The following is a 17,164-nucleotide window of genomic DNA, read 5'->3' on the forward strand; positions in this document are numbered from 1 at the left end:
AGGCCAGAGTATCTTCCAGCAGCTGCTGCAGCCACAATGTACCTCCCCTTTAAGAGGTGCAGGCAAGCGTTAATTGCTGCTAGCCTCTCACAGTGTTGCACTCCCTACTCAGGCGTGCAGTCACTCAACAGTGCTCTTAGTGCTGGTTGCATGCTGCAATCATGTAAATTAGCACGCAGCACGAAGTTGGCATGCTGCCTGCATCGGAAGCAACTGCCATGTTTTAATCTCACATCTCGTTCCCTGCACTTGTTTTTAAGCCTCGTCCAATTTTGCTGCCTATGTGTATCTGATTATAATACGTGATACCATGGTGCTTCCCCTTTCTAATACTATGTGTGTTGTACTGCTGAAATCTTGTGCTTCTTTTCATTATTACCTCCATCACTGTGAGTCTATGAGATGACTGGCAACCATGTGTCCATGTAATGGTCCGACGATTGAGCTGCACTGTACCTCTGTGATCATGGGCCTGAGATGATCCAGTTGCAGACGGCATTATTTCTGCAGTGAGCCGAATAGCGTAGATGCATTTAAGGGGAAGCTAGATAGGTACACGAGGGACAAAGATATAGAAGATAATGCTGATAGACGTAGATGATGCAGGGTGGTAGCAGATTGGCCGATTGATCTGTTTCTGTGCTGTAAATTCTATGTAATTCTATGTAATTCTATGCATTTCATGATGCAGCCTAGTCCTGCCCACTTTCTGGCACATGTGAAGTCATAAGAACATAAGAACATAAGAACATAAGAATTAGGAACAGGAGTAGGCCATCTAGCCCCTCGAGCCTGCTCCGCCATTCAACAAGATCATGGCTGATCTGGCCGTGGACTCAGCTCCACTTACCCGCCCGCTTCCCGTAACCCTTAATTCCCTTATTGGTTAAAAATCTATCTCTCTGTGATTTGAATACATTCAATGAGCCAGCCTCAACTGCTTCCTTGGGCAGAGAATTCCACAGATTCACAACCCTCTGGCGGAAGAAATTCCTTCTCAACTCGGTTTTAAATTGGCTCCCCCATATTTTGAGGCTGTGCCCCCTAGTTCTAGTCTCTCCGACCAGTGGAAACAACCTCTCTGCCTCTGTCTTGTCTATCCCTTTCATTATTTTAAATGTTTGTATAAGATCACTCCTCATCCTTCTGAACTCCAACAAGTAAAGACCCAGTCAACTCAATCTATCATCATAAGGTAACCCCCTCATCTCTGGAATCAGCCTAGTGAATCGTCTCTGTACCCCCTCCAAAACTAGTATATCCTTCCTTAAGTAAGGTGACCAAAACTGCATGCAGTACTCCAGGTGCGGCCTCACCAATACCCTATACAGTTGCAGCAGGACCTCCCTGCTTTTGTACTCCATCCCTCTCGCAATGAAGGCCAACATTCCATTCGCCTTCCTGATTACCTGCTGCACCTGCAAACTAACTTTTTGGGATTCATGCACAAGGACCCCCAGGTCCCTCTGCACCGCAGCATGTTGTAATTTCTCCCCATTCAAATAATATTCCCTTTTACTGTTTTTTTTTTCCAGGGTGGATGACCTCACATTTTCCGACATTGTATTCCATCTGCCAAACCTGAGCCCATTCGCTTAACCTATCTAAATCGTTTTGCAGTCTCTCTGTGTCCTCTACACAACCCGCTTTCCCACTAAGTCATCGAAGAAGAGTGGAGGAATAGTACAAATGTATTTTTATCAAGAGATACAGCAACGTTATCTATTGCATTTTACACCTGTTGTTGCTTTGGGATTCTGTGTCATCGTTCATTTAGCTCTGTGGGCCAACAGACCCCAGGGCAATAATATATTTGTGAAGCCCCTATCAATGGCTCTTTCCATTCAATCACCAAATCTGTCCAAGGAGGGGATAGCAGTGATGTGCAAGGCTTGAATGCCAGCAATCTGAGCATTCATGAGAGATGCTATGACTGGAATGAAGGCCATTTCCTACATTACAATAGTGACTACACTTTAAAAGGTACTTAATTGGCTGTAAAGAGCTTTGCAACATCCAGTGCATGTGAAAGGCACTATATAAATGCAAGTATTTCTTTCTTTTCTTTGCCATAGGGCACCACCGCACTTTTTCTTAGAATTGCTACATGCTCCATGGTGGACAGAAGACTTTCTTTCCAATGTATTGGTACACCAGACATATGGGTTGTGAACTCCTCCACACTAGCTGCCACATGATGATCGCTGGTAAGGCGGCTCCCTATTTACCTTATTTTAAAGGCTGGGCCCGAGGGATTAGGATTGCTGTCATCATCGACTGTGGATAAATGCTATCTCACCCTCCAGTCTGCTGCTTCCTGCTCCTCCTATGCTCCCTTCTCCTGTGTCACCTCCACCTGTTCCTACTCACTTATGTTCTGTTTCATCCACTGCACTCTTCTCCATTCCACTTTCTACATTGCCTGGGATGAATGGACCTAAGCTGCTGTTTGCCAGAATGAGGCGGAGTGATGGGATGTGCTGTGTACCCCAACCTCATTATTCTCGTTACAACTTGGTGGCACGTAGCCTCATCTAAAATAATGGCATAGACCTGTTGTTAAATGTATGCTTCAGTGTATGAGTCAACAGGATGGAGACTAAAAAAGGATAAGGTATCTTGGCCAACACGATCCTCCAACCATGTTATTAAAAAACAGATGAACTTATTGATCTCTTTACTGTTATGGGACATTGCTGTGTGCAAATTAGCTTCTCTGTTTGCTTACATTACAAAAGTGACTACAAAAGTCCTTTATTGGTTGTGAAGTGCTTTTGGATGTCCAATGAAAGGTGCTATTTAAATGCACGTTCTTCTTCTTCTATGAACACTTAGTAGGTGCCAGGCCTCCTATTTGATTATCTCCTGCTTACTCTTCAAAATTCCGTCTGAAGGACCTACTCCTTAAAAATGAAGAGAAGAGACTGGTTTGCTGGTCCACCTCCCATTCTCAGCTTCTCTCTCTTGTTATGCATTCTTTTATCCTCATAAAACTAGTACCATGCATTGAGTAGTTTATATTAGTGGCATGACATTCACCAATATCTATGTATCAGGGTGTTAGTGATAGGTTTTGGGAAAACAGAAGCATGCATTCTGTGGGGTCTGTACATGGAAGGAGTTGGTAGAGAGTTATACTGTTGAGGATTAAAAAAAATGCATTCATGGGATGTGGGCATCACTGGCAGGGCCAACATTTATTGTCCACCCCTAATTGCCCTTGAGAAGGTGGTGATGAGCTGCCTTCTTGAACCGCTGCAGTCTGCATGGTGAAGGGACTCCCACAGTGCTGATAGGGAGGGATTTCCAGGATTTTGAATCAGTGGCGATGAAGAAGCGGTGATATATTTTCAAGTCAGGATGATGTGTGACTTGGAGGGGAACTTGGAGATGATGGTGTTCCCATGCACCTGCTGCCCTTGTCCTTCTAGGTGGTAGAGGTCACAGATTTGGGATTTTACTGAAGGCAGTGGTGCTCGGAAAGGGAGGTGCTGGAAAGTGTACAATGCTATCTAATAGGCAACCTTGGGAAGTCAGCTAGATATTGTAAGCATGTGTAAGTAGAATGGAACAGTCGCATCACTGCATTGCTATGAGACCATGCACTTCCCTGTGACTCCTGGTAAGGCCAATACATTTCTTCCAGCGCTGCATTTAGGTTCTCTGGACAGTGTTGCTTACATTAACATGATCCATGACATCCTACCAAGTTCACTGATGCAAACTCAGCCAGCTTGATGGCCACTGAGTGAAATGGGAGCATATTTCCTCTGATGCCTGGATGATAGTGAGAATAACTTAGTGAGTGAGCATTGAAGAAAGAACATGAGAAGGATGGTACTATTCCTTAGCTTTTGGGAACCTTCCAGTTTAAACCCAACTTACTCCGTCTATGTTCTCAACCGTAAGGACTTTCAAGGTGGCTTCTTCGAAAGCACTTAAGGATATATAGCTGTGGGCCCTTTTCCAGTCTGGCCTACTCTCTTTTGTTATATGCCGCCTTATCCTACAAACAGAGAAGTACTGTTACTGTTGTTAGACTTTATTGCAAAGAGGTTGGAGTATAACAGTAAGGATGTCTTTCTGCAATTATATAAGGCTTTGGTAAAACCACACTTGGAGTATTGCCTACAGTTTTGGTTTCCTTACCCAAGGAAGGATATACTTGCATTAGAGTCAGTGCAATGAAGGTTCATTAGATTTATTCCTGGGATGAGAGGGTTGTCCTATGAGGAGAGATCGAATAGAATGAGCCTATATTCTGTGGAGTTTAGAATAATGTTCGGTGATCTCATTGAAATGTATAACATTTTTAAAGGACTTGACAGGGTAAATTTTGAGAAGCCATTTCCCCCGGCTAGAGAGTCCAGAACTAGGGGACATATTCTCAGGATCAGGGATCAGCCATTTAGAACTGAGATGAGGAGAAATTTCTTCACTCAGAGGGTTGTGAATTTTTGGAATTCTCTATCCCATAGGGCAGTGGATGATCAGTCATTGAGTATATTCAAGACTGAGATCGCTAGGTATTTGGACAATCACGAGATATGGGGATAGGCGGGAAAGTGGATTTGAGGTAGAAGATGATCTTACCTATGATCTTAGTGAATGGCAGAGCAGGCTCGAGGGGCTGTATAGCCTACTCCGGGACCTATTACATGTGGTCTTATGAGATGCTGAAACTCTTAGGTGAAAATTCACCACAGTAACTCTGCTGAAGTCCATCCATGTGTGTAACATTCAGGTAGTTATTGTCAGAAAGACTTTTCAGTGTTGCTTTTTTAAAATGTTAGCAGGGTGCAGTGAAACATTTAGAAACATAGAAACATAGAAATTTACAGCGCAGAAGGAGGCCATTTCGGCCCATCGAGTCCGCACCGGCCGACAAAGAGCTGCACGGCCCTTGGTCAGCAGCCCTAAAGGTTACATATAAACCTATAAACAATGACGGAAAGGCAAAGAGCACTCAGCCAAACCAGTCCGCCTCACACAACTGCGACACCCCTTATACTGAAAAATTCTAGACGACACCCCAAGCAGAGCCATGTGATCTCTGGGAGTTGCAAAAACAAGATAAAAACCCAGACCAATTTATGGAGAAAAAATCTGAGAAAATTCCTCTCCGACCCATCCAGGTGATCGAAACTAGTCCAGGTGATCACCCTGGCCATATTCTATTCCCTGCAGTTAACATTATATCTGCGCCGTCCAACAAAAGGTCATCCAGTCTAATCCAATTACCAGCTCTAGGTCCGTAACCCTGCAGTTTACTGCACTTTAAGTGCCCATCCAACCATCTCTTAAAAGTGGTGAGGGTTTCTGCATCCACCACTCTTCCAGGCAGCGAGTTCCAGATCCCCACAACCCTCTGCATAAAGAAGCCCCCCCCCCCTCAAATCCCCTCTAAACCTTCCACCAACCACCTTAAAACTATGCCCCCTCGTAATAGACCCCTCCACCAATGGAAATAGGCCCTTACTATCCACTATGTCCAGGCCCCTCAATATTTTGTACACCTCAATGAGGTCTCCTCTCAACCTCCTCTGTTCCAATGAGAACAAACCCAGCCTATCCAATCTGTCCTCATAACTAAGGTTCTCCATTCCAGGCAGCATCCTAGTAAATTTCCTCTGCACCCTCTCTAGTGCAATCACATCCTTCCTATTTAGTGATGTGTACTTTGCCCATTTACTTTATATAAGCTAACGGTGGTCGCCTTACCTTGACTAATTTCCTCAGCTTCTTCAGAATTTGGTACCAGTGTCACTGGATAATTCAGAGCAAATTAACATGTTGTGTCACCTCCTGCCATGCACTATTGTTCTCTTTCCTGTGGGAACGATGCCCTGGTGTATCAAACAGGACAAGCCTGCTTACTCTAACACAAAAGCAAAATACTGCGGATGCTTGAACCTGAAATAAAAACAGAAAATGATGGAAATCTCAGCGGGTCAGGCAGCAATTGTGGAAAGAAAAACAGAGTTAACGTTTCATGTTGATGACCCTTCGTCAGAACTGGCGAATGTTCGGAAAGAACACATTCTTAAGAAGCACTGAAAGGGGGAGGGGAAGAAAGAACAAAAGGGAAGGTGTGTGATAGGGTGGAAGACAGGAGAGATTAGAGAGAAAAAAGGGATGATAGGCCAAATTGAAATAGTAATGCCAGGAGTTGGAAAAACATGAGTCAAGATAGGGTGTGAATGGCAGGCTAACAACCAGCTGCCATTAGAGACAAGGAGAAAAAAAAGAAAGGCTCGGAGGGGTGTGGGCGGGGGAGGTGTGGTGCGGGGGCGGGGGGGGGGGGGGTGGGGGTGGAAACGGGAGCCAAGAGGTTATGCTGTGAAATTGTTGAAGTTAATGTTGAGTCCAGAAGACTGTAAAGTGCCTAAACGAAAGATGAGGTGCTGTTCCTCGAGCTTGCGTTGAGCTTCATTGGAACAGTGTAGGAGTCCGAGGATGGAGATATCAGAGTGGGAGTGGAGTGGAGAATAACAGGTGACACAATAACACCCAGAAGCTCAGGGTCACACTTACGGACTGAAGGGAGGTGTTCCGCAAAGCAAAGGTTGGGTAATTATGAGGTTGGTGTGGAGGGAGTTAGTGATGGTCTATGAAATTATGGCTTGATGTTCAGTAGTGGGGTTATGGTCCAGGGGGAGGTAGGAGGAGGTGTCAGAGAGTTGGTAATCGGCCTCTGCAAGGTGGAGGTCGGTTTGCAAACAACAACAGCGCCACCCTTGTCAGCAGATTTAATGACAAGGTTGGGGTTGGATCTGAGCGAGCGGAGTGCTGCAAATTCAGAGGGAGGTAGGTTGGAGTGAGTGAGGGGTGCAGAGAAATTAAGATGGCTGATGTCTCCTTGGCAGTTTGCAATGACGATGTCTAGAAAGGGTAAGAGGCCAGAGGGAGGGGTCCAGGTAGAGCGAGAATTCTGAAGACGGGAGAAAGGGTCAGCTGTGTAGGGGGAAGACTCCTGGTCGAAGAAGTGAGCATGGAGGCGATGGCGGCGGAAAAAGAGCTTAACATCGTGCCAAGCTCGAAATTCATTGAGGCGGGGGCATAAGGGGATGAAGCTCAGGCTTTTGCTGAGGACTGATCGTTCAGGGTCAGAGAGGGAAAGGTCAGAGGGGATCGTGAAAACACAGCAGGGGGTGAGATTAGAAGAAGGGATGGGATCAGAGGAAAGTGTAGGGGAAAAAGGTTCCAGTGGGGCATTCATGTCTAAGAGTTGTTGAAGTTTATGATTCTTGACACCAGAAAGGAAGGAAAGAAGTTTTTGGTTAAAGTGCCGGATGAGGTGAAGAATGAAATGGAACTGTGGACCAGGACAGCTTAGAGATAGAGTGAGTCAGTGCTGCTGAAGAGAGAGGTCGAGAGAGTGCATGTAGCGGCACATAGCTTTGAGTGTGGATCCCAGGATACGGTGAAAGCAGTGGTTTGAGGAATGTTGAATATCTCGGAGATATCTGTAATCCTGGGTGGATCCAAAACATGAAGGGTGGAATTTCAATTGGAAGCTTGTTTCCTCCACTTCTGGCAGAAGGTGTATCGGAAAATCTGAGGGCTTTACTTTATCATTGCTCCACATTGTTAGTTTATAGGCTCGAAACAAAACTGTTATATATGAATAAAGAGTCTGACTGGATACTGTGAGCTCAAAGTAAAGTGTGACCGTAGTCTTTTATTGCAGGTCTCCAGAGTGCCTCTCCAGCCTGTGAAGCCTCCTTAAGTACCTGTGCTCCCAAGGGATTGTGGGATCCCTTGGGACCAGGGGATGAGCCCTCTGGTGGCTGTACAAGGTATATTCAAGTTTACATACATAATAACACTCCCCCCCCCCCCCCCCCAAGTCAACAGTGTAACTATTTACAAGATGAGTCGATCTGGGGCCTTTCTTTCCCTGGTTGATCGTATCGGTGCAAATGCTGGTTTTGGTGAATCGTTTGTGGGGCCTTCGCTGGGCTGCTGTGCAGCTGGTCTTGCTGCATTGCCTGGTGTGGTGAGTCCTGCTGGGTTGCTGTGGGTGATGGGTTCTGCTTCGTGGTCAACCGCAGTGTCAGTTGCCACTGGTGTGTATGTTGGAGGGTCAAAGAAGGTAGTCCGTCCGTGAATCTGAGTTTGATTTGGTCCAAGTGTTTCCGGTGAATGAGTCCATTTGAAAGTTTGACCCGAAACACCATGCTCCCCTCTTTGGTCACGACAGTGCCGGGAAGCCACTTGGGACCTTGTCTATAATTCAATACAAATACAGGATCATTGATTTCAATTTCACGTGACACATTTGCGCTGTCGTGATATGTACTTTAGTTGAAGCTGCCTGCTCTCTACCTATTCATGTAGATCAGGGTGAACTAACGAGAGCCTTGTCTTAAGTGCCCTTTTCATAAGCAGTTCAGCAGGTGGAATCCCAGTGAGCGAGTGGGGTCTCGTGCGGTAGCTAAGCAGGACTCGGGATAACGAGTCTGCAGTGAGCCTTCAGTTACCCTCTTCAAGCCCTGCTTGATAGTTTGCACTACTCTCTCTGCCTGACCATTGGATGCTGGTTTAAACGGGGTAGATGTAACATGTTTGATCGCGTTACGGGTCATGAACTCGGCACTGGTAAAATATGGCCCGTTGTCGCTCACAAGAACATCAGACTTTCAGTGGTGGCAGCGAACATGCTTGCCGACATTATCTCACATTCAATCCATTTGGAATACGCATCTACAACCATAAGGAACATTTTACCCAAAAACGGGCCTGCATAGTCGACATGGACCCTGGACCGCGGTTTGGAGGGCCAAGACCATAAACTTAGTGGCGCCTCCCTGGGTGCATTGCTTAACTGCAAGCATGTGTTACATCTGTACATGCAGGACTCTAAGTCTGCATCGATACCAGGCCACCACACGTGGGATCTGGCTATCGCTTTCATCATTACGATGCCTGGGTGGTTACTGTGGAAGTCATTGATGAAAGTGTCTCTGCCCTTCTTGGGGACCACTGCCCGATTGCCCCACAGAAGGCAGTCTGCCTGTATAGACATTTCATCTTTGCACCGCTGGAATGGCTTTATCTCTTCCTGCATTTCCACTGGGACACTGGACCAGCTCCCGTGAAGCACACCATTTTTCACTAGGTAACAGTAAGGGGTCCTGGCTCGTCCAGGTTCTTATCTGCCGGACTGTGACGGGTGACTGCTCACTCTCAAATGCTTCCATAACCATGAGTAAATCTGCGGGCTGCGCCATTTCCACTCCCATGGTGGGCAATGGCAGCCTACTGAGAGCATCGGCACAGTTTTCTGTGCCTGGCCTGTGGCGGATGGCGTAGTTGTATGCGGACAACATGAGCGCCCATCTCTGGATGTGGGACCATGATTTCGTATTTATCCCCTTGCTCTCGGAAAACAGGGATATTAGTGCTGTATGGTCCGTTTCCAATTCAAATTTGAGCCCAAACAGATATTGATGCATTTTTTTTACCCCAGAGACACACGCTAACGCTTCTTTTTCAATCATGCTGTAGACTCTCTCAGCCTTAGACAGACTTCTGGATTCATAAGCAACCGGTTGCAATTTCCCAGATTCATTAGCTTGTTGCAATACACACCCGACACCATACGCGACGCATCACATGCTAGCACCAAATACTTACATGGATCATACAACACAAGCAATTTGAGCATAACAATTTTCTAGCTTTTACAAAGGCACCTTCTTGGCTTTTGCCCCATACCCATTCGTCTCCTTTAAGCTGTAAAACATGCAGTGGTTCTAACAGTGTGCTGAGACCCTGTAAGAAGTTACCAAAGTAGTTCAGGAATCCTAGAAACGACCGCAGATCCGTCATGTTCTGTGATCTCGGTGCATTCTCGATTGCCCCCGTCTTCGAATCGGTGGGCCTGATGCCATCCGCCGCGATCCTTCTCCCCAGGAACTCCACTTCAGGCGCTAGGAAAACGCACTACGAGCATTTCAACCTGAGCCCCACGCGGTTGAATCGACTAAGAACCTCCTCCAAGTTCTGCAGATGCTCGACTGTGTCCCGACCTGTAACCAAGATGGCGTCCTGGAAGGCCACTGTGCACGGCACTGACTTCAGTAAGCTTTCCATGTTTCTCTGGAATAGCGCCGCTGATCGAATTCCATCTGGGCATCTGTTGTAGATGAAGAGATCTTTGTGCGTGTCGATGCAGGTGAGGCCCTTCGATGATTCCTCCAGCTCCTGCATCATGTAGGCTGAGGTCAAGTCTAGCTTCGTGAACGTCTTTCCTCCCGCCAGCGTAGCAAAAAGGTCGTCACCCTTTGGTAGTGGGTATTGATCCTGCAGGGAGAAACGATTGATAGTTACTTTGTAATCACCACAGATTCTGAAGGTGCCATCTCCCTTAAGGACTGGAACAATAGGACTGGCCCACTCGTTGAATTTGATCGGCGAAATGATGCCCTCTCATTGCAGCTGGTCCAACTCGATCTCCATCCTCTCTCTCATCATGTACGTTACTGCTCTCGCCTTGTGATGGATGGGTCGCACCCCCGGAATTAGGTGCATCTGCACTTTTTCTCCTTGGAACTTCCCGATGCCTGGTTCGAACAGCAAAGGGAAGTTGTTTAAGACCTGGGCACACGAAGTGTCGTCAGCGGACGAGAGCGCTCGGACGTCGTCCCAGTTCCAGCGTATCTTTCCCAGCCAGCTCCTGCCGAGCAGTGTGGGACCATCGCCCGGTACCACCCAGAGTGGTAGCTTGTTCACCGCTCCATCGTAGGAGACCTTTACAGTAGCACTGCTGATTACGGGAATCAGTTCCTTTGTGTAAGTTCTCAGTTTTGTGGGAATGGGAGTCAAGACTGGCCTTGAGGCCTTGCTCCACCACAATTTTTCGAAAGTCTTTTTGCTCATAATAGACCGGCTTGCACCCGTGTCCAGCTGCATTGACACCGGGAGCCCATTTAATTCAACCTTCATCATTATCAGGGAACACTTTGTGGTAAATGTGTGCACCCCATATATCTCTGCCTCCTCAGTCTGAGGCTCTGGTTTGTCGTGATCCGCCGTAGATTTGTCCTTCTCTGCAACATGGTGGTTTGCAGGATTAACAGGGTTTGCAGCTCGCCTGCACATATGTTGGAGGTGTCCCATTGTTCCACAGCCCTTGCAAATGTATCCTTTGAAGCAGCATGAATGGAAAAGATGATCAACCCCGCAGCGCCAACAAGGTGTTAATGGCCTTGCATTCATCACCCTTGATGGTGGACTCTAAGACAGCTGCAGGCATGTGGGGCCTGCCCTGTACGTTGCGATTTGAAAACAACATCACTTTGTTCACAGTACTTGTGGCAGCACTCGTGTGCTGAGAGATTTGCTTTGTATTGTCACTGGTGGCAATGAACGCCCGGGCTATCGCTATGGCCTTACTCAAGGTTGGGGTCTCTATCGTCAAAAGTTTGCGACGTATCACTTCATGGCCAATGCCAAATACGAAAAAGTCTCTGAGCATGTGCTCCAAATGTCCTTCAAATTCGCAATGTCCTGCAAGGCTTCTTAACTCGGCGACATAACTCGCCACTTCCTAGCCTTCAGACCTTTTGTAGGTGTTGAACTGGCACCTCGCCATCAGAACGCTTTGCTTCAGGTTCAGATGCTCCAGGACCAGTGTGCACGAATGATCATATGATTTCTCTGTGGGTTTCACTGGGGCAAGCAGATTTTTCATGAGACCATACGTTGGTGCTGCGCAGATGGTGAGGAGAATCGCCCTTCGTTTGGCAGCGTTCGCTTCTCCTTCCAGCTTGTTGGTCACAAAGTATTGGTTGAGTCGCTCCATGAAGGTTTCCCAATCCTCTCCCTCCGAGAATTTCTCCAGGATGCCCACTGTTCTCTGCATCGTTGGGTTCGTCATCTGTATCTCATCGCCAGTTGTTATATATGAATAAAGAGTCTGACTAGATACTGGGAGCTCAAAGTAAAGTGTGACCTTAGTCTTTTATTGCAGGTCTCCAGAGTGCCTCTCCAGCTTGTGAGGCCTCCTTTAGTACCTGTGCTCCCAAAGGATTGTGGGATCCCTTGGGACTCCAGGGGATGAGCCCTCTAGTGGCTGTACAAGTTATATACAAGTTTACATACATAACAAAAACTGACAACTTCTTAAATGGTGGTGAAAACCGTTTTAATCAATGCTGCAGTGCTTGTTGTCCTGTCCCTGAATGAGTGAGCTGCCTGTGACTGCTGAATTATTTTGAGGGGGCTTGCATTGAATATATCATTAGATCTGACCCTGAAAAATTTATTGAGGTTGAATGTATGTAATGTGGGTGATGCAAAACTCACACAGCAACATTTACCTTTCTATCTATGACCGGCACAAAAAGTGAACCCCATAACCACGTTAGAATAGATTCTTAGCAGAAAAAATTGGCATCTGACTCTCTCACTATTCCTCTAGGCATGATCCTTCTGCTCCTTCTGACAAGGTCATTTAATTCTTTTCGTCCTGGCATGGTTCCCCCATTCTGTGCTTCGCTGGGCATACTAATCCTATGTCATGATGATCATTTTCAGAACAACAAAAAAAAACAAATTTAATGAAAGAAAATCTATGCATGCTGTGAGAAGCTATCAGCCTGCTCTAATAGCCTGTGCATGCCAAAGCATGGGTACTCGTGGACAGAACTAATATTAACCACAATTCAAAGTACAGAGCACTTGTGTTGTGGGTAAAATCCACTCCCATTATTCCAAGTTTACTGTCAAAAAATGACAAATTATCTTCCTAATGTTACTACTAAATTCCCACTTGTCAGCTCAGCAGCAACAATTAGGCCAAATTAATTCACTTTATTGCACGCACCAATCGTGCCAGACACCATATTGGTGAGGGCATTAGCTTGCGCGCATTGAACATATGCAGAACAGGCAGATCATGATATCAATCATGATGTGCAATGCTCAACGCCCCAGCTAACACCCTCTCTTAACCTCGCACAGCTGAACATGCATTCAGCAGCAAGAAGGACCCCACACCAGCGGTATTTAAAGGGGTCATCAACTTCTTACAGGTTAGTTGCTGGTTGATTTTGTCTAGCTTTTGATACAATTATACAAGTGTTTGGTGCATTCTATGATGTTTCAAGTTGCAAATGTCTACAGGGAGTGGTGTGGCAGGTGTTGAAGGACTTTTTGCTGACTTCAAGACTTCTGACCGAACCACTTGCTGTCAGACATTGGTGTACTACTAGGAAATCACCTTGGAATATAGAATGACTTGGAGAATGAACAAGGGCCACACAGAGCAGGATAGCTGGATTTCAGCCACCATGGCAAACCAAAGGGTGGTAATTGGGCAACAAGGGCTATCTGCTGATGACATGGCTCATGACTCAGTGCGCAAAATAAGTACATATGCATACAATGAAAGCTATGCTGCCACTCAAAATGTGATAGAGCAGATATTGACATGCTGAAACAATGCTTCCACTGCCTGGCTTGCTCTGGAGGAGCCCTACAGTACTTGGCAAAGTGGACGTCAAATTTCTTGGTGATCTGCTACATGCTGCACAACTTCGCCATCATGAGGGCACAGCCCTTGTCACCAGCTATATGGCAGCAGTTGTTGAGGAGAAGGTGGAGGAGGAAGAGGAAGGGAGAAGGCAACCTAGACAGCCTCTTTCTGCCCGAGCTTTCCGTAAAGAGCTCATCCGAGTGAGATACAAGTAACCACAACCCAATTCCCCATTCATCAACAGTCCCACACCTTCCCTTCTCTCTGTCACTGACAATCACAGCGCCCACTTGGCCACAATGCAAGCCTCCACAAAATAAAAACATAAACTAATCCCCCTTAGTGCCTGTACCTTTGTACCTTTGCCTATCCTAGTGCTCCTACGCAGTACTACCCCAGTGGCTGCAGCATGGCTGGTGAAAGGCTGCTGACTTTCAGTGGAGGAAACTGCCAATAGCCTTGGAGGATGACCTCAAGCAGCGCTGGACCTAAAATGCATGGCTGCGGACTGCACCATTTTGGCATGGGTAGCAGCAGTCTAGGCTGGCTGGCTGACGCACAATAGCAAGGGCACTGGCAGAGTGGCAGGTGTGGGAGGACGAATGCTATCATCCTGAGAGAGTCACTGTCACTCTCCTGGAGTGGCACCTCAGCAATTCTTGTAATCTGTTGGAGGACAGATTGCTGGACTGCTGTGAAACCATGGTAGCCCCTTTGCACACTGTAATCCACAGCCATGATGGCAAAGAGAAAAGAGAATGAACAGGCTATGGACTTGCCTTTTTATATCTCATAAGATCCATTGGGCTAAACTTTCACCTTCATTTTCGAGGGTTTTCTCGGCTGTACAGCTGTTGTTTGACGAAAAACCGCCTGGCGAAAGTTTCCTCTTTATTTTTAAAGAGTTCTGCCCACATTTTGAAAAGACTGCCAGATAGCAAACCACCCACGTGCACCGCCAAGAAAACCGGCCAGGATCTAAGTTTGGCCTCAACGGGGACCCATACACACTGCCGAGGAAACTGCCCACGAAAAGCTGCCTGAGATAGGGTGGTAGGTGAATACCTTGCAAAGAAAGGAAGTTAAAGTTTTTATAATTATTTTTAAAATTCTAAAACGGTGATTACATTAAAACGTGTCTTGAGAATGTTTGATAACTTTTTTTTCCCCCTCCCTAAGCCCAACCGCAGCCTTGGATTAAATTTTTAAAAACATTTTAAGAAGCGCCCATTCTCGCTACTTTCGCTGTAACCGGCCAGAAATCGCCAAGAATCTTGTTGCAAGAACCATTTTCTCGCCGGGCAGTTTTAATTACCTAATTAATGGAAACTTTCGCCGGCGTTAACTGATGAAGCTTAACGGTATTTTCTGGGCAGCAATCAAGCGGTGAGGGCCTTGTGGAAAGTCTACCCCATTGTCTCTCAACACAAGTTGGGAAAGCCCCAGGATTGGATCTTGGTTCCAGAGCAGTTCTTTATTGGCTTTTCTCACACATGTGACTGTCTGGAGTAACTGGTGCCATTCCTTGATTAGGTTAATAGTTTTCCAATTAACACCTTTTAGTTTCAATGGGTTTCAAAGACATGCTCCTTTCTTCCTTAAGCTCCGCCCACCCAGAGAAGACTTGATCCATTTTGTGTTCTTGAGTTCAAACCCCAGCCTGTCTCTAATCTGCACTTTTGACATTTATACATACACACTGAATCAATTTTATCATTAATATCCACTTTTATTCTTACATGATGGCTGTGAGTATTAAATCAAGTCAAGGTGTGTTTTCATCACTGTCTTCTTGCTCCTCCACCACTGCCTGAGCAGATGACAGTTCTTGGGTATCAGAAAAGAGAAAGGTTGTGGTGATGGGAGGTGGGGGCAAGTAAGTGGTGTGTACTTACACCATCTTCAGCTTGTAAATCAGCAGAGATTGTGGGATGAGAGGGAAGTGGGATGTGAGAAGGAGGATTAAGTATGAGGACACCATCACCTTCTATGGATTCAGCCCTGCCACTGGCCACGGCCTCAGCAATGGCCATTCTAATAATGACCAGCATCATCTGCTCCATGGGGTTTAGTGCATGCAGGCATACTTGTCCCCCTCCAGTTAGCCATTGCTGCCTTCAGTTGTCCTGGAAGAGAGAGGGAAGTGATGTTTGGGTGATGTGGTTGTGATGATTGAATAGCTGGCAGTGTGTGCAAACTGTGAGATGTGGGTATGATGCTTGCAGCAATGCTAAGAGTGTGAGAGTGAGATGAAGCTGTGAATGTTAGGTATGAGTCCTGATTGATAAATATTGTTGGTAGGTGAGTGATGAGGGTGTGTGCACTGAGCAGTGGCTGACGCTAGTGGAGCAGATGGGACTATTTGGCATTTAAAGATACATTCACTGACCACGTATGAGGTTATTGAACTTTGTCGGCACTGCATCCAAGTCCTTGAGGTTTGATTCCTGGCATTGACATCCATGGCTATATGCCCCCACTGCCTTCTGAGCTTGTGTGTGGAGGGCCTCCTGGCCCCCAGCGGATGCAGAACATCTCTGTTAGTTTCCACCTTCGCCACCAAGGCCTCCAGTGCTGCATCGGAAAACCTTGGAGCCCGCTCTCTCCAATGTTGTGTCATTCTTCACAGTTTCCCAGGTCAGATTCACTTCCTAAATGACTGCTAGCACCTGCTCCAACAAACAATGCATCTCCCCTTTAAGAGGTGCATGGTAGCTTTAAGCGCAGTGTAAGCTAGCTTTAACAGCTGTTAACAAGTAACGATTTTTGGCTCTGCTGATGCATGCATCCAATGCACAACATGGTTAGCACTGGCTACATGTTGAAATCTTGGAAATGAGCAGGTAGCACGAAGTTGGCGTACTGCCTGCATTACAATCAATGGGTGCAGGTTAATTACGCATCGCGATTCCTACGCCCATTTTCATGGGCTATCAAATTTAGCCCAATTGATGTTGCATATATTCATGGCCAATGCCTCAGGTTACATAGGATGCTGCCAAAGAAGAATAGTCCATTTCAGCCAGCTGCTGTCCAATTACTCCTTACTTCTTCATCCCCCAACCTATGGCTATGATTTCGCACCATTTACACTGTTTCTACCTGCACTACTCCATAGGCATATGCATTTCATAACACTTTACCCACTTTTGGTACCAGTCTCTATCACAATGTTCTTAGGCCTGCTAAATAAGTTTGGGCTAGCAAGACACAAAAGTGTAATTGAACTTCGGGTTGGGGTGATAAAGCAAATCTAAATGTAAACAATGTGTGATCTGGTCCAGAAGCAGGCGGCACATGACTTCTGTACAGACACATTTTCAGCCTTTTTGGGCAGTATTTCAATTTTAGATTGTTTTAACAACAGAAATAATCTAAAATAGAATACAGTATAAGAATGTAAGTAATTTGTTTGTATAAAATAACTATTTCTCAATCATAGGGGCCGAAAGGGTGCCAGGCCGCATGTTGGTTGCGTGGAAGCAATAGCGGCTGCCATTGCTGGGCCGACTGAAAAGTCGGCTGACAGAAAAACAATGGCAGCCGTCGCACAACCACTTCCCCTTTAAGGGTGGCCGGGACGCTCCAGCCACCATAGCTTCTTGCCCTGAGAAGCTGTTGGCATCGCCCCAAGCCGACCTCGCGTCTTGCGAGGTAAGTCCGTTAATCACAGGGCGCGGC

This window comes from Pristiophorus japonicus, chromosome 10 (assembly GCF_044704955.1).
Source record: "Pristiophorus japonicus isolate sPriJap1 chromosome 10, sPriJap1.hap1, whole genome shotgun sequence".
Classification (NCBI taxonomy): Eukaryota; Metazoa; Chordata; class Chondrichthyes; family Pristiophoridae; genus Pristiophorus; species Pristiophorus japonicus.